Source organism: Mandrillus leucophaeus, unplaced genomic scaffold (genome assembly GCF_000951045.1).
Source record: "Mandrillus leucophaeus isolate KB7577 unplaced genomic scaffold, Mleu.le_1.0 Scaffold414, whole genome shotgun sequence".
In the NCBI taxonomy this organism is placed as follows: Eukaryota; Metazoa; Chordata; class Mammalia; order Primates; family Cercopithecidae; genus Mandrillus; species Mandrillus leucophaeus.
Window position 1 is genome coordinate 427,963 of NW_012104410.1, and position 8,664 is coordinate 436,626.

The window sequence follows — 8,664 nt, forward strand, 5'->3', positions numbered from 1 at the left end:
CCTGGATTCCAGACAGCATCCAGGGCCGATGTCTGGATCTGTAGGGAGCACTGTTCTCTGCCGCCCTCCTGTGGCCGCTGAGCCCTTTGCAGGTCGCTGCTGAGAAGATTCCGCTCCTCCGCAGAGCCGCGTTCCTCGCCCCCTGGTGGAAATTGCGTATATTACAAGAAGCGATTTCGGGTTTCTAGCCACAGCTTTCCCCCAACAGTTTCCTTAGTTTTGGAGGCATTCACAACCTCTTTAAAGCTGGGAAGGTCTTCCGGACATTTAACACTCTATACCTTTGCCTGAAGTTTTAAATTCTCGTTTTGCAAAGTGGATAGTGGAGACAAGGGGCTGAGATTGAACAGAGGGCAATTTCTCTTCTTCCTCTTTGGGTTTCATCCTACAACCCTGTATTCCCAGGGTCTCTCAGAGTTTTAAAATCAGTGTCTGGTGACATTCCTGGAGAAAATGGATCTGGAGCAGACCAGGCATCGTGCGTCTGAGCTTCTTGGCAGTTGCACCTGAGCGCAGTCGGTCAGTGTCGGCAGGGAGATGGATTGGCAGGAGCCAGGAGGCAGGAGGCAGCGATGATGGAGGGAGATGGCATATTTGACAGATGCTGACAGAGCTCGTTATTTGCTAGCCCTGGAATCCCCTCCCACCCACCAGGCTGCCCTTGGCCCTCCCCTCCCTGAACTCAATGCTCATTAGTGATTGCCTGTCTCTGGGGGAGAAACCCAGTGGGCCAAGCTGCATGGGGGTGAGCAAGGGAGGAAGAGGAAGAGCAAGGGGCAGGGACATAAGGCAGATGCTGGAGGAGTCGTGGTTGGAATGACTGGGATTTGGAGCTGAGATCTGATGATCACTGGGGTGCTTGGAAGGTGTGGCTGGGGATATTGTCCAGGGGCCAGATACTGAATTGCTGGGGGTGGTGGGTCGGGAGGCATATTAAAAGGAATTGAGTTCCACTGATTTACACACTGATTTTGGGAGAACTGATAAAATTGGAGCTGACCATTCTACTGGGGACTTACTATGTACAGGGTAGGTCGACAGGTGCTCTGAGGGGATAAAAGAGGCACGCCACCTATTTCCTGCTCCCCTTCCTGTGTTTTGAGACCTGCCACGTCTCCTCCCTGCACTTGTTGCTCCCTATGTGTCTGAGGGGTGCAAGGTGCTGCTGGGCTGGGGATGTGAAGACAACTCCCCTAAGCAGTTTGTGACCTTCCCACACCCCCTTCCAGTAAAGCTCCTCCAGTCGGCTTCTCACTTCTCCTCATTCCTTTTCTCTTAGAATGTACAAGACATGTAGATATCTGGGTGGGACAGGGGGCCCTTGGGTGCCCTCCCAGAATTTCCAGTGGCTCCCAGTGGAGGAACTGGGTTGGGGACAGGGGTAAGCCATACTATCCCGAGAGGCCAGGGGAGCAGGCAGGGAGGGGATCTCTATTTGGAGTGTGGAGAATGTTCGATGAGGAGGAGAATGCTGCAGTCAGAGCCTGCGCTGCATCCTAATCAGCGCTGCGGAGGCTGCGCCACTGGCCGTCAATCTTTCCACACAAAGGGCCGCCCGCCCCCTTCCCTCTCCAAGCCCTCTGAGCCAGCCACCCCCTCTCCAGCCCCATCACTGCGGGGCAGGAAAAGAGGCAGAGAAGGGGGGAGACGGACACACAGACAGGGACAGAACGATCCAGTAAATTCAAACCAAGATGGACAGAGTGGGACCCATGGGGCAGAGTGGGTCCCAGCACTCTGGAGATGAAGAGAGACAGACAGAGGGAACAGAGACACTGCCGAGTGGAAAGGGAAAGACAGAGGAGAGACAGACCTAGAGACAGGACAGAGCCAAGACAGAGGAGCATCCAGAGAGCAGACAGAAAGATCAGAGACTCACACAGGGACAGAGCCACCCAGAAACCAGCCATAGCAGAGTCAGTCACACACACACAGGCATGAGAAGGTCCCAGGCCCAGGGAGAAACTGAAGGCCATGTACCCTGAGCCAAAGGCACACTGACCCAGGGCCAGGGCCAGGGCCAGGGCGGAGAATATACCAGAAGTGTATCAGTAGACTGGGAGAAGCAGAGAAGGGGAGGGAGAAGATGGGTTTCCAGGGAGAAAGGAAAGGAGAGTGGCGGTGGGGAGACATTAAGAAGGGTCAGGTAGAGGTTACAGGGGGTGAGATGGGGATTCTGGGTTGAGGGCTCTGCTGGCCTTCCAGGGCCTGGGACTCAGGTGGGAGGGGAGGCCCATACATGTGTGCATGTGTGTGTGTGTGAGAGAGCAGGAACACAGCAATTCCAAGCTCTTCAAAATGCCAGAGTTGTCTGGTGCTGAACCAGACAGCCACACACCCTCCCTCTGCATGGACCGCTTGAAGCAGTTATGGTGAGGTGTGGAGGAGAGAACAGAAGACAGATGGAAGTTAGAGAAAGACTGAGAAAGAAAAAGAATGGCAGAGCCCCAGCAGAGATCAGAGGGAGAGAAAATGATGTTGAAAAAGGGAGTAGAGAAATTGGCAGAGGACAGTCAGAGAAAGACAGAGGTAGAGAAAGAAATATGAAGAGGCAAGAAGTGAGTGTGTGTGTGTGTCTGCGTATAAAAGACAGGGAGCAGAGGGTGCCTCTAACTGCAGGAGGGTGAGAGGGGCATGGAGAGAGAGGGGGCTGTTGAGAGAAAGGCAGACTAAGGGGAAATGGGGAGGGAAAGCAGGCAGGGCACCTATCTACCTGGAGATGCCAGGCTGGAATCAACCCAGCATCATGTTTACCTGATGAAACAACCCTGCAGTGAGCTGGGGAGGCAGTCAATGAGTTTTTCTTTCCTTTTCTTCCTTTTCTTTTCTTTTTTTTTTTTAGGGTGACCTTGTCATTTTCTTTAAGTACAAAGAACCTTTTCCAATGCATGCTATCTCCTTTAACATAGCAGGTTTCAGCAGCTGCTGCAGGTGCCTGGGTCATTCCTGGCAATTTCTCTTTGGGGATCACCTTTAGAGCCTGCAGTATAGCTCTGAGCATCTGCACCAGAGGCAAATTTGTGTCCTTTAGGGGTAGATCTAATTTTTGAAAACACTCTAAGTGTTAGGAATCAAGGCTGGAGAATCAGGTGAGGACCCAGCTGGGGAGCAGTATTTCCAGTTAAAAAGAAGGTGAAAATGGGAAGACACAGAAGAGGGTGTGCCCTCATCCAAAGTGGCTCTGAAAGGCCATCCTGAAGAGGAACCTTGCAGCGTATGACAAGGAGATCTTCTAGTGGCTGCTTGAGGGCCAATTTCATTTTTCTGTCTGTTAAAACCGGGCAGTAATGCTCCCAGGAGCATTCGCAGCCTGGCACTGGAGGGATGAGGCCTGGCATCTGATGGAAATACTTGGGCACAGTGGTCCTGGCCTTGGGGATCTTACAGTCCTCCTCCCTGCCAACATTATGTTTATAGGAGCAAAGTTATCCCATTGACATTCACCACAGCAAAGATCAACAAGTGCAAATGATTAGAGCAAATTCGGAATCCAAGCCAGTTAGTTCATCAGGGAAGGCTGCTAGGAGTGGGGGAGTTAGAGGGGTATGCAAAGAGAAACCCAACAGGGCATGGAACAGATTAGGAGAAGAGCAGGAGTACCTCTGGCTGATGTTGCTGAGGCAGGTGAGCAAACCATAAATGAGGCTGGGGACAGCTTTGCTGGCCTGGAGCGAGGAGCTGGATTCAGGAACCAGCATGAAGGGGAATGGAAGGGGGCAGGTTTCGAAGCCAGGCTGGGTGATCTGAATTTGCTGAGAGAAACTGGGGCTGACTGGGGATGCACTAACGTGTCAGGTAGAGTGTGTGAGTGTGTGTGTGTGTACTCACACTTGTCTGGATAGGTGTGTACTCAAGTTTTCATGTTTTTTTCTGTGTTGTGTGTGTAGGGGTATGTAAATCCAGGTGGCTTTGTGCCATGTGGTTTTGTACCCCAGGCTCTCGTCTATCCATCTGTGTGACTGGCATGTAGCTATGCCTGAATGCGTTTGTTCATTTGTGTGTTTCCATGTGGTCATGTGCGAATGGTAACTCAGTTGCTTTCTGTGTATTTTATTTGGCTACGCGTGGCGAAGGGCAGCGTGTGTGTTTTGCGTGTGTGTGCGTGTGTGTGTGCTCGTGTCTGCAGGAGGAGTGGGGCCGGCAGGGAGCCCTGGCTACCCAAGCATTGCCGTCTGTCTCTCTCCCTCCACTGCCTCCATCTGCCCTCGCTGAGGTCGTGACAAGGAGGCAAACAGCAAAACGGCAAACAGCTACGGCGGGAGAAACAAGAATATTGTAAGCCCCGCGCAGACTCCCCCTGCGGGGGAGAAAGGGACATGAACAGCCAAAGGGACGGACGGACACACACACACTCACTCCTACACCCACAAACTCACTCACTCCTGCGCACACAGGCTGCTCCGCGGACACGCTTCACGGAGCAGGTGCCCCCACGCGCAATACCCTCCTGGCTCACAGGCCTTCGCACACACAGGACACACACACACACACAGGACACACACGACACACACACACACACACACACTCGCTCCCGGCCTCCCTCCCGCCGCCCCTCCTCTGAGCCCTGCGGCCCGTCCTTCCACACCTCCCAACGCCTGCAGGCGCTGGGGGAGCTGGGGCTTGGGGCGCTCACTCGGACCTCGGAGCCAATCGCCAGATACCTAATGGCTCCTTTGGCCGTGGAACGGGGTGTGCGTGGGTGTCCTCTCCTTCACTCCTTCCCCAGCCCCGTCGCCTCCCACCCGCTTCCGGCCCGCGGCAGTTTCCGAAATCGCCCGGCGGCCGAGAATTCATTAGCGGGGGGCGGATGTAAACGCAGCGCAGTGGAACGTTTTAATTAGGCCTGAACAATAAACAAGCTAAACGAGGCGCGCAGGGCTCCCTGGCGGGCCCTCAGCCTCCTCCGCGCGGCGCGGACTCATTACGGCTGCAGCCAATTTCATGCCAGCGCCGAGCACTGGCTGGGCCGGGAGTGGGGCTGGGGGTGGGGGTGCGCTTTGGGCCTTCAGCGTGCGGAGCGGGGGCGTCCCGGGGCGAGGGCAGCGGGCCGGTGCCCGCCCGCCCGGGGCTGCGGCGGCCGCATTTCTGCACCATCCACCTGCCTTTTTCAGTGTCCTTGAGATGACGCTCCCTCCCCACACCAGAGCGGCCCGCTGGAGCATCTAGCTTGCTTTTTAGGGTCTCTCTCCCGCCTCTTTTCCTCCCCCGCTCCCTCTCTTCTTGCGGCTGACTCCAGCTCCCCCTCGGTAACCGTAACCCTCCTTTCCTTTTTTTGCCGCAGTCTTCGTCTCTTCCACAGGGTCTCTCCCTCCCCCGCTCCCCGTGGTTGTCAGACTTTCTCCTGGACTTTCTCAGCCCCGCGCCCCCCGCCCCGGATGCCGAGCGTGGTAGACTCTGCAGCCCGGCTCCTCGCTGCTTGCCGGCGCTGCCTACACCCCCCTCTTGGGTTCCCCTCCAAGGTCCCTTCCGCTCGCCCCGCTCTGCCCGCTGCCGCCGCCGCCTTCCAGGCCCCTCCCCGCCCTCTGTCTCTTTCTGCCTGGGTTCTTCCTTTGGGCCTTCTACCCTCGGGTTTCAGGTACGGCCCTGGGCATTGCTCCCGCACCCTACTAATTGGGGCTCTTCTGGACCGATCCAACCAGCGAAGTCGAGTTTGGCTCGTTTCCTTCTCTCCCTTTTTGCGAAGCTGTAGACACTGCTTGCTGGCCCTCAGGCTCTGTTAGGACTTCCTGGTTCTAGGTGGCGGTGGGTCTGTGGCTAAGTTTGAATCCCAGACCTGGGCCTCACCATGTGAGTCTTAACCTGGGCTTGCTCAGTTGTAAAATGTGGGAAATAATTTTAGGTGCTTCATGTTGTGGGAATTAGCGCTGTGATAACGAATGTAACACGCTTGGCACATGGGACTTAGTCTATTGGCACTTCACTTCTGCCTTTCCTCAATCTGCTCCTCTCCCTAGCCTGGAGTTTTCTTAAAGTGTTTTGAGGAGAGAAAACCAAAATTACAGACTATAGGCCCCCACAAATTGAATATCAGAAATTGCAAATGGTTCAACCTAACAAATGCATTAGGCTCTGATTGCAAGAAGTGCTGTTGAGTGTGTACAAGAAGGGAGGACCGGGACTGGACTGACCTGCAGAACAAAGGAAACCATGTGGACTGGCACACTGGACTGAGCAAATTAAAACCTACGGGACATGTCAACCTGCATTAGTCCTGCCTCGGCAGTATGGCTGCCCTCTTAGGGCTGCAGAGTCATGGGCCTGTGTCCTCTTGGGGGCTGCAGTGGATCTGAGAGTTCAGCTCCCCCAAGACTCCTGCACCAAGGCAGGAACTAGACTCCTAGAACCTCATACCGTCATACTCCTCTCCCATCTATACAACACACACACACACACACACACACACACACACACACACACACACACACACACACACGTCCTTTGAGATTTTTAAAGGAAAATTGCGAAGTGTGGGCCTGGAATTCTGTCCCTGCTTTAGTTTCTTTCCCTAGTTCCCTCCTGACTCCTAAGAAGCAGAATCGGTGAGTCACACACCTTCCCCTGTTTGTGCTGCCCATTGTGTTGGGCACTGAGGGGAGATCCAGAGAGAGGAGCACAGATCCTGCCCTGCGGGAGCTCCTAGACTCATGGTAAGATGAGGCTGGTCGTCAAGACCAACCAAGAGGCATGGAGCTCTGGGCACGCCCTCAACAAAGCCTTATGAGTTGAGTTGGTCAGGAGCAACTGGAACAAGCCCTGTGACCCTGGCATTGGGGAGACTGGGAACGACCAAATAAGAAAGGATGGAGGAAGATCTGAAAGAAGTCTAGGAGGGTCCCTAGAGGATAGGGAGAATGGTATTCATTTAGTTAGCAGGGAGCAGCAAAACTGAAAGGAGAGAACTAGCAAGTTAGAGCTCTCAGTGAAGTGCATTATCTTGGGGTAAGGAATGGCCAATGTGAACCTTGGAGGCAGATGGGGAAGGAATGCATAGGGGGGTGTGTGTGTGTGTGTGTGTGTGTGTGTGTTGGGGAATGTGTACTGAGGAGGCCCAGGGGTGGAGGATGCAGGGCTTGGGAGGGCAGGTTTGCTGGGCTGCAGCAGAGAGCCTGGACTGAGATATCCTTGAAGATGCCTGGGATAGGGTAGCAGTGGTGGTAGAGGTATAGGACAGCAACGTAAAATGTCCTACTGTTGTACCTCTACCGTGATCCTGGGCTGGGTAGGCGAGATGCTAGGAAGCCAAGCTGACTTCCTGGGCCCTGATACGTCCTCGTGGGGCGTGAAGATGAATGAGTCTGGGTTTCATGGGCTAGTGAACCATGGCTAGGTGGAGACAGCTGCTCAGGCTATGAAATGTGGGGAAGAGGCCTCCAGAGGTCCCCAAACAGAAAGAGGGAGGAGATAGAGGTGGGAATGGGGATGGGTAATGGGAAGATGGAAGGCTTGAGACCTCTTTCCTAGCTATCGCCTTTACTCACTCCTTTCATGGATTGAATTATTCATTTTAAAGCTAAAAAAACCTTCAATAAATTATCTAGTCTAGACTTTCACCTTCAAAGGGTTCGATATTACTTCCCCATTTCGCAGATGAGGCCTACACAAGTTAACCAACTTGATCGAGATCTCCCGGGCAGAACAGGCTGAAAAGGGCAAGGTCTTTTGCCCTGGGTAGGGGAAGTGGGGGTTAATCTCTCCCTATGCAATCAGGCTCTACAATTGGCTGCTTCACAGGACAGAACCAGCAGGAGCTGGCATCAGAATGCAGCAACTTGATTCCTGGCTACTTACCAGTTCTGTGACCTGAGGCAAGTTACTTAACCTCTCTGTGTCTTCATTTTATTATCTATAAAATGACAACACTAATACTTGCTCCTGTGGCTTGTTACTAAGAATAAAATGAGATTTTTGCAAAAAGAACTTTGTACAGTTGAATCTCAGTTTATTAGGCTTTAAAAATCATCCTTCTCTTTGATATCATCCCACCTTATTCTCTTCATACCTGCTAGGGACATCAGCCTTCCTCCTCCCAACCCCTTTGCACTCTCTCCAGCCTCTCAACCTGGCATTTACTTCCCTCTGATCTTGCTCACATCCCAGAGAGCAGGACCCTGTCCTCTCCTGCCTTTGCACTCCTTCCCTCTCTCCAGGACTGGGTTCATAGGGTGTATCCAAACAACGGACACGAGGTGCAGAGAGGTTAAGATAAAACAGGAGAGGGAGGGCTTGGGGAGAAGCCACCAAGCTGCATGCAGGGCTCTTACCCACATGCCATGCGATCCTTGAGCAGGGCATTTGCCAAGATCTGGGGAGGGAAACAATCATCTTCCTCCTGGAGTGAAGGGTGGGATGCGAATTATTTTCCTAATGTTTAGAGAGACTGTTTTGCCCCATGATGTGGGACACATCACCTGGAGGCCAATCCCCCGGAAAAAGAATAGCAGTCGAGAGAGGGCTTTCCTTTTCCTGTTTGGGGTGTGTGTGTGTGTGTGTGTATGTATGCTAGGAAATGTGTTGTTGGAGATGCTATATCATTTCATTTGCCCTAGTATTTACCAACCCTAACTCAAAGGAAATCCTTTCTAAAGTCTATTCTACATTTCTTTTGCTGACAGTAAGCCCACCTCTTTAGTGGAGGTATTATCTAAAGTCCAGGATCTGGTTCAA

At 53.2% G+C, this 8,664-nt stretch overlaps 1 long non-coding RNA gene across 1 annotated transcript in view; it reads right to left on the bottom strand.

The window, feature by feature from the left end:
* Nucleotides 1-3,730: 3,730 nt before the first annotated feature.
* The window catches only part of LOC105548530, a 12,407-nt gene continuing 7,473 nt past the window's right edge, over nt 3,731-8,664 (bottom strand). Inside the window, exon 3 of the long non-coding RNA XR_001007400.1 lies at nt 3,731-4,250. This is a non-coding gene — a long non-coding RNA (uncharacterized LOC105548530). The remainder of the gene's footprint in view (nt 4,251-8,664) is intronic.